The sequence below is a fragment of the Schistocerca nitens genome, chromosome 5 (assembly GCF_023898315.1).
Source record: "Schistocerca nitens isolate TAMUIC-IGC-003100 chromosome 5, iqSchNite1.1, whole genome shotgun sequence".
Lineage (NCBI taxonomy): Eukaryota > Metazoa > Arthropoda > Insecta > Orthoptera > Acrididae > Schistocerca > Schistocerca nitens.
In genome coordinates, this window is record NC_064618.1 from 865,171,187 (window position 1) to 865,184,264 (window position 13,078).

The 13,078-nt window shown below is 38.2% G+C and overlaps 1 protein-coding gene across 2 annotated transcripts in view; it reads right to left on the reverse strand.

The window, feature by feature from the left end:
• The window catches only part of LOC126259354 (catenin alpha), a 154,549-nt gene that overhangs the window by 120,109 nt on the left and 21,362 nt on the right, over positions 1–13,078 (reverse strand). The gene's annotated exons all lie outside the window — the stretch shown is intronic.

The window sequence follows — 13,078 nt, forward strand, 5'->3', positions numbered from 1 at the left end:
ATATTTGTTGTATTGAATATGGATATTTCGATTAGTTGTGTTAATTTCTTCTTTTTATTGGTGAGTATGATGTCAGGTTTGTTATGTGGTGTTGTTTTATCTGTTATAATGGTTCTGTTCCAGTATAATTTGTATTCATCGTTCTCCAGTACATTTTGTGGTGCATACTTGTATGTGGGAACGTGTTGTTTTACAAGTTTATGTTGTAAGGCAAGCTGTTGATGTATTATTTTTGCTACATTGTCATGTCTTCTGGGGTTTTCTGTATTTGCTAGTATTGTACATCCGCTTGTGATGTGATCTACTGTTTCTATTTGTTGTTTGCAAAGTCTGCATTTATCTGTTGTGGTATTGGGATCTTTAATAATATGATTGCTGTAATATCTGGTGTTTATTGTTTGATCCTGTATTGCAATCATGAATCCTTCTGTCTCACTGTATATATTGCCTTTTCTTAGCCATGTGTTGGATGCGTCTTGATCGATGTGTGGCTGTGTTAGATGATACGGGTGCTTGCCATGTAGTGTTTTCTTTTTCCAATTTACTTTCTTCGTATCTGTTGATGTTATTTGATCTAAAGGGTTGTAGAAGTGGTTATGAAATTGCAGTGGTGTAGCCGATGTATTTATATGAGTGATTGCTTTGTGTATTTTGCTAGTTTCTGCGCGTTCTAGAAAGAATTTTCTTAAATTGTCTACCTGTCCATAATGTAGGTATTTTATGTCGATAAATCCCCTTCCTCCTTCCTTTCTGCTTAATGTGAATCTTTCTGTTGCTGAATGTATGTGATGTATTCTATATTTGTGGCATTGTGATCGAGTAAGTGTATTGAGTGCTTCTAGGTCTGTGTTACTCCGTTTCACTACTCCAAATGAGTAGGTCAATATTGGTATAGTGTAAGTATTTATAGCTTTTGTCTTGTTTCTTGCTGTCAATTCTGTTTTCAGTATTTTTGTTAGTCTTTGTCTATATTTTTCTTGTATTATCTATTCCTATTTTTTGTCTGTATCCTAGATATTTATAGGCATCTGTTTTTTCCATTGCTTCTATGCAGGTGCTGTGGTTATCCATTATGTAATCTTCTTGTTTAGTGTGTTTTCCCTTGACTATGCTATTTTTCTTACATTTGTCTGTTCCAAAAGCCATATTTATATCATTGCTGAATACTTCTGTTATCTTTAGTAATTGGTTGAGTTGTTGATTTGTTGCTGCCAGTAGTTTTAGATCATCCATGTATAGCAAATGTGTGATTTTGTGTGGGTATGTTCCAGTAATATTGTATCCATAATTTGTATTATTTAGCATGTTGGATAGTGGGTTCAGAGCAAGGCAGAACCAGAAAGGACTTAATAAGTCTCGTTGGTATATTCCACGCTTAATCTGTATTGGCTGTGATGTGATGATATTTGAATTTATTTGGATATTAAGTGTGGTTTTCCAATTTTTCATTACTATGTTTAGGAACTGTATCAATTTAGGATCTACTTTGTATATTTCCAATATTTGTAGTAACCATGAGTGGGGTACACTATCAGAAGCTTTTTGGTAATCAATGTATGCGTAGTGTAGCGACCTTTGTTTAGTTTTAGCTTGATATGTCACCTCTGCATCTATTATCAGTTGCTCTTTACATCCTCGTGCTCCTTTGCAACAGCGTTTTTGTTCTTCATTTATAATTTTGTTCTGTGTTGTATGTGTCAATAATTTCTGTGTAATGACTGAAGTTAATATTTTGTATATTGTTGGTAGGCATGTTACGGGGCGATATTTAGCTGGGTTTGCTGTGTCTGCTTGATCTTTAGGTTTCAGATAAGTTATTCCATGTGTAAGTGTATCAGGGAATGTGTATGGGTCTGCAATGTAACTGTTAAATAATTTAGTTAGATGTGAATGTGTTGAGGTGAACTTCTTTAGCCAGAAATTTGCTATTTTATCTTTTCCAGGGGCTTTCCAATTGTGAGTAGAATTAATTGCTTGGGTGACTTTATGTTGCAAAATTTTTACTTCAGGCATTTGTGGTATCAACTTATATGTGCCTGTTTCTGCTTGTATCCACCGTGCATGCCTGTTATGTTGTACCAGGTTTAACCATATGTTGCTCCAGAAGTGTTCCATTTCTGTTATGTTTGGTGGATTGTCTATTTTAATGTGTGTGTTATCTATTGTCTGGTAAAATTTCTTTTGGTTTGTATTGAATGTTTGTTTTTGTTTCCTTCTATTTTCACTTTTTTTGTATCTTCTAAGTCGTTTGGCCAATGCTTGTAATTTCTGCTTCTTTTCATCTAATTGCTCTATCACTTCTTGTTGTGAGATTTTACCTAACCTTTTTCGTTTTTTTTTTCTGACATTTCATTTCTTATAAATTGTGTTAGCTGTCCGATGTCTTTTCTCAGTTTTTCTATTCTGATCTGTAGCCTGTGTTGCCATTCTGGTTTTGTGGGTTTCTTCTGTGTGTTGGTTGGTTCTGATCTCTGCCTAGTGTGTATATTTAGTGTAGCGAGTGCTCCTATATAAACCAGTAGTTGTAACTCTTCCATAGTTGTGTTTTCATTTATTTTGTTGTGTATGATTGTGTTGATAGTTTTTATTGTTGTTTCGACTTGTGGGTTATTTGGTGGTCTATGCAAGAATGGTCTAATGTCTGTATTTGTGTCTTTGTATTCCATATATATCAGCTGAAATTTTTCTTCTATATCTAACATGTGTGTCACTTTGTGTTCTATTTGTTCTTGTTCTGGTGGCTGTCTTAAGATTTCGTTTTCCTCTGATTGTTTAATTGATGCGTGTTGTTCTTTGTTTGTTTGCTCTGGGATGTTTGAGTCCATTACTGTATTTTCTTCTTCTTCTGATTGCACATTATTTTGTTCCAGTATTTGTTGTACTAGTTGTTTGATGTTTTCTAATTCTGACTGGGGTATCCTGTTATTTTTGATTATTACACGGATCTGATCAGGTAGTCGTCATTCTGTTAAAAATTTTAATTCTGGGTATCTGGTAATAAATGTTGTGTATACTTGTGATCTGTATCCAGTTGTGTTGGTTCCTAGGTTTGTTGCTGGGTAATAACAGAACATGAGGTGTCGATTAACTTCATCTGACCATCTCATCCTCTGTCTTTGTTTTCCTTCTAGGGTGGTTGCAGGAAGCATATCCTGCAAAACACCTCTATTTGGATTTAAATCAGTTTCCAGTTGGCTAGCAGTGTTGTTACCATTGTGGGCGGGCATAGGGTTCAAGCGTCGTCCCCGACCATGACAGCGCTTGTCCGAGGCTTCTTTAGTTCTGTCCTGAACCAACTCATCACACTAAAAGGGGGGTTAGCCCTATTAGTGGTTTGTTCTTTTCATCGCCTTTTACGACTGGCAGAACATACCGGAGACCTATTCTTTTCCCGGGCCTCCACGGGATTTATTATTATTATTATTATTATTAACAGCAAAAATAATAACGGCAGGATTCCAGTTTTTAAAGTATTTGCTTCATCAAAAGAAATCAAGTTTGGAGATAAGGAAAACTGGTTAGTTTTATAAGTGCTGGTAGGAAAGAAAAATCACACTGTGTTGTTTTGACAGTAATACAAAATGCAGGAAGAAGATCACTGATTATTGTTTCCACTTCCTTTTACGTGCATTATATTCCACCTAACAGTGCTGCTCAAAGTAATTTTTCCTTTTTGCTGTAATTAAATTTTTCACTCTTTTGCAGTTTCCTGCACGTTTTCCTTCTGACAAAGAACCATTTAAATGTTCCAAAAGCTAGTAATATAATTATCCCTTTTAAAAAAACTATCTCCATGACCCTCACTCTATTTACTCAGTCTTCATTGTTACTCGCCTTTTATCTCTAATATTTTCAGTAATGAACTAACATTGTGACAAAATGCCCCGGATAATGCTTTAACACCTACTCAAGGTTGCTTCATGAGTATATCATATAGCTGCCAACCTTGAGAAGAGGCTATCAGTAATCACATGGCAAATATGGAGGGCAAATATATATATATATATATATATATATATATATATATATATATATATATATTTGGAAGCCTGACTTAGGCCTTTAAATGCTATATTTCAGACAATGTGGTATGTATTATTAAGTATGTTATTAAGTATGGATAAATGTTTTGTGACATCACCTGGTTAGAAAGATCACAACAGCTTACAGACAAATGCCTTGAACTCTTAACATCACTTGATTCCCAAGCAGTTTTATTCATGTAATTTAAGCTGACATGCAGAGAATGAAAAATTTTCGTCAGCACTTTCAACCGAGTCAAAAGTGCATGTTGAGTGATCAAGGCCGATGTTCTTTGAAAAGAACTGTCACAAAAGAATAAGACTACGACAGCTGTATAAGTCACCACAGATCTGAATGTCACACTTGTGAACCATGTCAGCAGTAAAACAACATGAAGGCAGCTCCATAAGCAGGGAATTGCAGGGCAGGTGAACATAAATTCTAAAACCACTCATCAGTGATGCAAATTCCCATAAAAGGAAAATGTGGTGCTGAAGCCATAAAACCTGGACTATGGAGCAATGGAAGAAATTCATACGATTGGACGAGTCTTGTTGTACACCGTTTCCAACTTCTGGCTGTGTTTACATTGTAAGACTGAAAAATGGTGGGGGTTCAGTAAATGATTAGGGCAACCTTGTCATCTTATTTCATGGGCCCCATAGTTACTCTAGGATGCATTACTGCCAAGCATTATGTGAGCATTTTGGCTAGTCAGGTCCATCCCAGAGTACAATGTTCATTCCCAATGGTGATGCTGTGTTCCAAGATGACAGGGCCCCTGCTGACACAGCTTGCATCAACCAGGACTGGTTTTGTAAGCAGGAGGATGAACTGTCATATCTCCCACCTCACCACCAGTCACCAGATTTCAATAATATTAAGCCTTCGGTTGTCCACTTTGTAGAGGAAAATGCCTGATCGCTCACCACCTCCATCATCATTCCCTGAACTTGCAGCTATTTTCCAGGAACAATGGTACAAGATTCCTTTGAAAACTGTGTAAGACGTGTATTCATCCTTTTTGGGACAATTGGAAGCTGTTTCGAATCCCAACGGTTTTCCTACACCATTTAGGAATGGTAACATTTTGTGTTTTGGTATTTCCATATTTCTGTCCACCCCTGTAGCTAAGATGTTATCATCAGAATACTTCTAGATATGTTAATACAAGATAAATTCTTCTGAATTTGGGGTGTGGAGTATAGACAAAGTCTTGAGTGACACCCTGAGGGCACACTACCATACGCACTGCTCCATGCTCCAAATCACTGGAAGCAGATTTTTCCACATGGAGAAATTTTAAGCCAGTTAGAACTATCTGCTATCCTACCAGTGTAAATATTAAGAAATAATAAAGTACACCAATTGAAAGTTCTTCACCTATTGCTTTGAAATTTTGATACAATGCTGCATTTGAATATACACATGCTTTTATATACCTACTAGAGTGCTACATGCGCCTTTTTATATACCTACTGCAGTGCTATATGCACGTTTTTATATATTTACTGGTACACCCTGAGGTAGGTGTGTGTGTGTGTGTGTGTGTGTGTGTGTGTGTGTGTGTGTGTGTGAGTGAGAGAGAGAGAGAGAGAGAGAGAGAGAACTATCACATCCAAAAATCAACAGCCAAGAAAAGAAAGTACTCAATGAATACAAATCACTGTGCAATAAAACTCTCTTCGCCACAATAGAAGAACTATACAAATAACACCCACAACCAAAACAACTCAGGGGAAAAACCTACCTACCTACCTCCCTCCCTCCCTCTACACACACACACACACACACACACACACACACACACACACACACACCACAGATGCCAAATACACTTCAAACACGCACGCCTCACCCAGCCAAACACGCTACGAAACAAATGAACACCACACAGACACAAAAACATGTAATGTCAGCGAAAAGTCTGCCCAGTTTTGAAAAATCAGTGAAAGTGCAGTGTCAAGCGACCATAGGCCACGAAATCTGCCTGTTCACATCACCAGCAACATATGAGAAAGCACCACAATAACAAAACTGTAAGCTACGCATGAAAAATGTGATTTATACTCATTTCTGATTGAAAATGCGTAATAAACAGAAAAATAAAAATTATGTTTTGCCGTTTTGCAGATGAGAAGTTGTAGCTCGTACAGCAGAATAGCTGCCAAAATAAATGTCCAATAGTATGATGTAAGGTATGTAAACTAATGCATACATCCACTCTTTTTGCCAATTAGCTATAAACAGAACTTTGATATAAAGTTTTGCTAAATGTTAATTTATAACAACAATTTTGCAGTTAAAAAATAATTAAGAACCCACTGAAGATAGCACAAAATGTGCTGAAAAATGTCTGGGTGAAACAAAACAGAAAAAAAGGTGTCTTGCATAAGGCAGAATTCCTGTTCCTGGGAAATATCCTGTACGCACAAAACTTGATCAACAACAGAACTATAGAACAGGTCAAGCATTTAATTACTTTGGCTGTGACATCGTATGTGAGTATGACGAAGACATAGGGAGGAAATTAGCTAAGCCTGGGAATAATGTGGAACAATAAACAGATATGTAAAAAATAAAATGAGGTAACAAACAAGATTGTGAAAAGGAAAGTTGCTACTCACTATATAGGCACAATAAAAAGACTGTCATGAATAAAGCTTTCAGCCAGTAAGAGTGTGTGTGTGTGTGTGTGTGTGTGTGTGTGTGTGTGTGGGTGGGTGAAAGCTATATTTGTGACAGTCTTTTTGTTGTGCCTATCTGCGGTGGAAGAAATGAAAGAGGAAGCCGTCTGATAGAATTTTGCACAGAGCATAACTTAATCATAGCTAACACTTGGTTCAAGAATCATAAAAGAAGGTTGTATACATGGAAGAATCCTGGAGATACTAGAAGGTATCAGATAGATTATATAATGGTAAGACAGAGATTTAGGAACCAGGTTTTAAATTGTAAGACATTTCCAGCGGCAGATGTGGACTCTGACCACAATCTAGTGGTTATGAGCTGTAGATTAAAACTGAAGAAACTACAAAAAGGTGCTAATTTAAAGAGATGGGACCTGGATAAACTGAAAGAACCAGAGGTTGTACAGAGTTTCAGGGAGAGCATAAGGGAACAATTGACAGGAATGGGGGAAAGAAATACAGTAGAAGAAGAATGGGTAGCTCTGAGGGATGAAGTGGTGAAGGCAGCAGATGATCAAGTAGGTAAAAAGACAACGTCTAGTAGAAATCCTTGGGTAACAGAAAAAATATTGAATTTAATTGATGAAAGGAGAAAATATAAAAATGCAGTAAATGAAGCAGGCAAAAAGGAATACAAATGTCTCAAAAATGAGATCGACAGGAAGTGCAAAATGGCTAAGCAGGGATGGCTAGAGGTCAAATGTAAGGATGTAGAGGCTTTTCTCACTAGGGGTAAGATAGATACTGCCTACAGGAAAATTAAAGAGACCTTTGGAGAGAAGAGAACCACTTGTATGAATACCAAGAGCTCAGATAGAAACCCAGTTCTAAGCAAAGAAGGGAAGGCAGAAAGGTGGAAGGAGTATATAGAGGGTTTATACAAGGGCGATGTGCTTGAGGACAATATTATGGAAATGGAAGAGGATGTAGATGAAGACGAAATGGGAGATAAGATACTGTGTGAAGAGTTTGACAGAGCACTGAAAGACCTGAGTCGAAACAAGGCCCCGGGAGTAGACAACATTCCATTAGAACTACTGATGGCCTTGGGAGAGCCAGTCCAGACAAAACTCTACCATCTGGTGAGCAAGATGTATGAGACAGGCGAAATACCCTCAGACTTCAAGAAGAATATAATAATTCCAATCCCAAAGAAATCAAGTGTTGACAGATGTGAAAATTACCGAACATATCAGTTTAATAAGCCACAGCTGCAAAATACTAACACGAATTCTTTACAGACGAATGGAAAAACTGGTAGGAGCGGACCTCGGGGAAGATCAGTTTGGATTCCGTAGAAATGTTGGAACACGTGACGCAATACTAACCTTACGACTTATCTTAGAAGAAAGATTAAGAAAAGGCAAACCTACGTTTCTAGCATTTGTAGACTTAGAGAAAGCTTTTGACAATGTTAACTGGAATACTCTCTTTCAAATTCTGAAGGTGGCAGAGGTAAAATACAGGGAGCGAAAAGCTATTTACAATTTGTACAGAAACCAGATGGCAGTTATAAGAGTCGAGGGACATGAAAGGGAAGCAGTGGTTGGGAAGGAAGTGAGACAGGGTTGTAGCCTCTCCCCGATGTTATTCAATCTGTATATTGAGCAAGCAGTAAAGGAAACAATAGAAAAATTCGGAGTAGATATTAAAATCAATGAAGAAGAAATAAAAACTTTGAGGTTCGCCGATGACATTGTAATTCTGTCAGAGACAGCAAAGGACTTGGAAGAGCAGTTGAACGGAATGGACAGTGTCTTGAAAGGAGGATATAAGATGAACATCAACAAAAGCAAAACGAGGATAATGGAATGTAGTCGAATTAAGTCGGGTGATGCTGAGGGAATTAGATTAGGAAATGAGACACTTAAAGTAGTAAAGGAGTTTTGCTATTTAGGGAGTAAAATAACTGATGATGGTCGAAGTAGAGAGGATATAAAATGTAGACTGGCAATGGGAATGAAAGCGTTTCTGAAGAAGAGAAATTTGTTAACATCGAGTATAGATTTAAGTGTCAGGAAGTTGTTTCTGAAAGTATTTGTATGGAGTGTAGCTATGTATGGAAGTGAAACATGGACGATAGATAGTTTGGACAAGAAGAGAATAGAAGCTTTCGAAATGTGGTGCTACAGAAGAATGCTGAAGATTAGATGGGTAGATCACATAACTAATGAGGAGGTATTGAATAGGATTGGGGAGAAGAGGAGTTTGTGGCACAACTTGACAAAAAGAAGGGACCGGTTGGTAGGACATGTTTTGAGGCATCAGGGGATCACAAATTTAGCATTGGAGGGCAGCGTGGAGGGTAAAAATCGTAGAGGGAGACCAAGAGATGAATACACTAAGCAGATTCAGAAGGATGTAGGTTGCAGTAGGTACTGGGAGATGAAGCAGCTTGCACAGGATAGAGTAGCATGGAGAGCTGCATCAAACGAGTCTGAGGACTGAAGACAACAACAACAACATCTGCGACTCAGCATTTCCGCTATATGGTGAATAGCAACTTTCCTTTTCACAACAATGCTACATTCCATCCTGGATTTTCCGTTGTTTAACAAACGAGACTGAAATTCTATAAAACAATGGCAGTTCCAATGCTTCTTTACCAAAATGAATCATATGTTATAAGTAAACATCAAGAACGCCACATACAAGCAATGGAGATGAGGTTTCTAAGAGCAGTACATTGATGCACAAAAGCCAACAGATTTTGAAATTTGGAAATTAAGGGAAGAGGTGAACATGTTTAGCAACCTCTACAAAATACATGATAATAGAAGAAACTGGAATGAACATCTCAAAGGAATGAATGGAGGAAGATTATTTCTCCAGATAAGATTTCAGCCATTTGGGGGAAGTAGTCAAGTGAGACCGAGGTAGCAATCGGTACTGTAACAGGCAAAACAAAAAAAATGGCCTACTGTTTGAAGTGAAGATGATAACTTTTTCTTCTCTTGATGGTATATTGAGAATTATTAAATCTTTCTTCATATGCCACAGTGCTGCCACATCTGTGGCTATCTGTCCTCAACATCCTTAACATGCATTCGGGAGGACGACGGTTCAATCCCGCGCCCGGCCATCCTGATTTAGGTTTTCCGTGATTTCCCTAAATCATTCCAGGCAAATGCTGGGATGGTTCCTCTGAAAGGGCACGACCGACTTCCTTCCCCATCCTTCCCTAATCCGATGAGACCGATGACCACGCTGTCTGGTCTCCTTCCCCAAACCAACCAACCAACCATCCTTAACACCCTTTGAAAGGCCCACATTTCAAATGCCTTACAGAATACTGCAGTAAGTCCTATAAAGTCTCAACTCCATGGAGTAGGATACTGAACACGTGGCATTGAAGTAGTCAGGTGCAAGGTGTAATACTTATGTCAAGGCTTGTCACAGATTTCCTCATTTGCTGGAAATGGCTTGTTCAATTCTACAGTTAATTTCTTGAGAGAAGTCCCAGTTATCATTGATTTGATATGCCAAAAGTTTATATGCTTTCAATCTTGTCATTACCAAGTGCAAGAGTACCCTGATTTTCATCTGTTTCTGTTGACAACCATTCATTTGTCTTCCTGATGTATAAACGTGACACTACGTTATTGCTATCTTCAGTAACAGTGTTTACTAGTTCTTCCAGCCTGCTTATATGTAAGATAGTGTCACCAACATTATCTGATATTCTGACTTCTGGCAGAGACTCTATGCCTGGTAGGTAATCCCTATGATTCATAACCACAATGGTGGTGCCTCTGTTGGCAGCTAGCATCATAAGGGTAGGATCAGGGTTTAGGTGGTAGATTCCAGTCCTTTCAGATTTGCAAAGAATACTCTACATCACTGGCCTCTTACTTCATTTGCATTTATCGGAAATCTCTCGCCTAGCACAAAGTGCCAAGTAACTGGGAAAAAGTGCAGATGATTTCTGTATATAAGAGGGATAAAAGAACGGACCCAGAAAATTACAGACCAAATCCTGGAAAATTACAGACCAAATCCTTAACATTTGTTTGCTGCAGAATTCTAGAGCATATTCGGAGTTTTAATATAATAAATTTCCTACAGACCAAAAAGCTCATTTCCATGAATCAGCACAGCTTTATAAAGCATTGCTTGTGTGAAACCCAAATCGCTCTTTTCTCACAAGATTTACTGTGAACTACGGATGAATGGCACAGGTACATTCCATATTTCTAGGTTTCCAAAAAGCAATCGACACAATACCCCACTGCAGACTGTTAACAAATGTATGTGCATACAGAATAGACTCCCAGATGTGTGACTGGCTCGAATACTTCTTAAGTAATAGAACCCGTATGTTGTCCTCAATGGCAAGTGTTCATCAGAGACAGGGATAACATCAGGAGTACCCCAGGGAAGTGTGACAGGACCATTGCTATTTTCTATGTACATAAATGATCTGGCAGGCAGGGTGGGCAGCAATCTGTGGTTGTTTGCTGATGACGCTGTGGTGAACAGGAAAAGGCAAAGTTAAGTGACTGTAGGTTGATACAGCATGACATAGACAAAATTTTTAGTCAGTATGACGAATGGCAGCTGGCTCTTAATGTAGAAAAATGTAAGTTAATGCAGATGAGTAGGAAAAACAAACCCTTAATGTTCAGATACAGCATTAGTGGTGTCCCGCCTGACACGCTCGTGCAGTTTAAATATCTGGGTGTAACACTGTGAAGCAATATGAAATGAAACAGCATAGGAGGATTGTGGTCGGGAAGGCAAACGGTGGACTTCAATTTTTTGGGAGAATTTTTGGAAAGTGTAGTTCATCTACATAGGAGGTCTCATATAGGACACCAGTGCGACCTATTCTTGAGTACTGGGATACACACCAGGTCAGATTGAAAGAAGACATCAAAGCAATTCAGAGGCAAGGTGCTAGATTTGTTACTGTTAGGTTCAGTCAGCATGCAAGTGTTACAGATATGCTTTGGAAGCTCACGTGGGAATCCCCGGGGGGAGGAAGACATTCTCTTCGAAGAACACTACTGATAAAGTTCAGATAATCAGCTTTTGAAGTTGACAGCATAATGATCCTGCTGCCGCCAACATACAATTCGCATACAGACCGCAAAGATAAGGTACGAGAAAATAGGACTCGTATGGAGGCATATAGACAGTCATTTTTCCCTCGCTCTATTTGCGATTGGAGCAGGAAAGGAAACAACTAGTTGTGGAACAGTGTACCTTCTGCCACACAGCGTACGATGGCTTGCAGAGTATGTACATGTTTCCGTAGTTGTGTTGTCTGTATGGTGAGGGATTTGGGGAAAGATGTGAGGCACAGTTTGAGACGAGGAAATTATGGGAAGTCGTGGCAAAAAAGTGTTTCACTGTAGCACCTGGAGATAATAGCGGCCATTTGCGTTTCAGTTCTGCTTGTGTAAATGTGTTTGTGAATTGTCTAGTTCTGAGGAAGGATATTGTCCGAAAGCCGTATATTTCTAGCATTCTTCTTCACTGTGCTTGCCTGCGACTCAACGACTCCTCTATGTGGAGGGTAGCAATCTATCCTTTCCATACTGTTGTCATCCATCCTTGACTTTCCACTGATTGATTTTGCATAACAGCTGCTCTTCTATACCACAACTCGATGCTGTTTCCCTTTGCTACTATTTTCTATTGGATTACATCACTCAGCATCTGCCCTTCTCTTTCTCTACTTTCCAAAGTTTTACTGTTGCCGTCTGAACTGCACACACTTCCACCACTTCCCACACTGCCAATGATGGTCCAACTTAAAGTCCCTTTATATCAACTATCTTAAGACTTTATTGCAACCCAGAATCAAATGAAGACATCTCACAGTTGCTACATAATTTTCTCTGCTCTGATACAATGTTTTATATATTAGCACACATTGTACAATAGTAAACTGCTCTATGGTTCTACACACAATGAAGAAATGGAATAAATTCACACGGAAGCAACAATCGGAATGTTTACATAAACCGAAATGGTGTACAGCAATGAGATCAACTGACAAATGAAACTACAATATGTAATTCATATTGGAGGACCTCTTACGAGACATGAATCAGACTTTCATTTGGTCAACAGAAGGTTGACTTTAATAGCAAATACTCTACATATCAAGGTAGCAGTATTTATAACTCACTGTCAAATGAAATGAAACTACATTCTGCAAGAAATTTTAAAATGAAGCCTAAAAGTTACTTATACTGAAGTGCCCATTAAATATTGAGTTGAAGTGAATTTGCCTTAGAAACGTAATAAAAAATTCCTTTAAAAGTATAAATATTACACACAGGTGTACTTCAGAAGCTTCCCTCTGTATGTAATATGGAATGTACAACTTTTGTGTATACATCACATAAATGTGAATG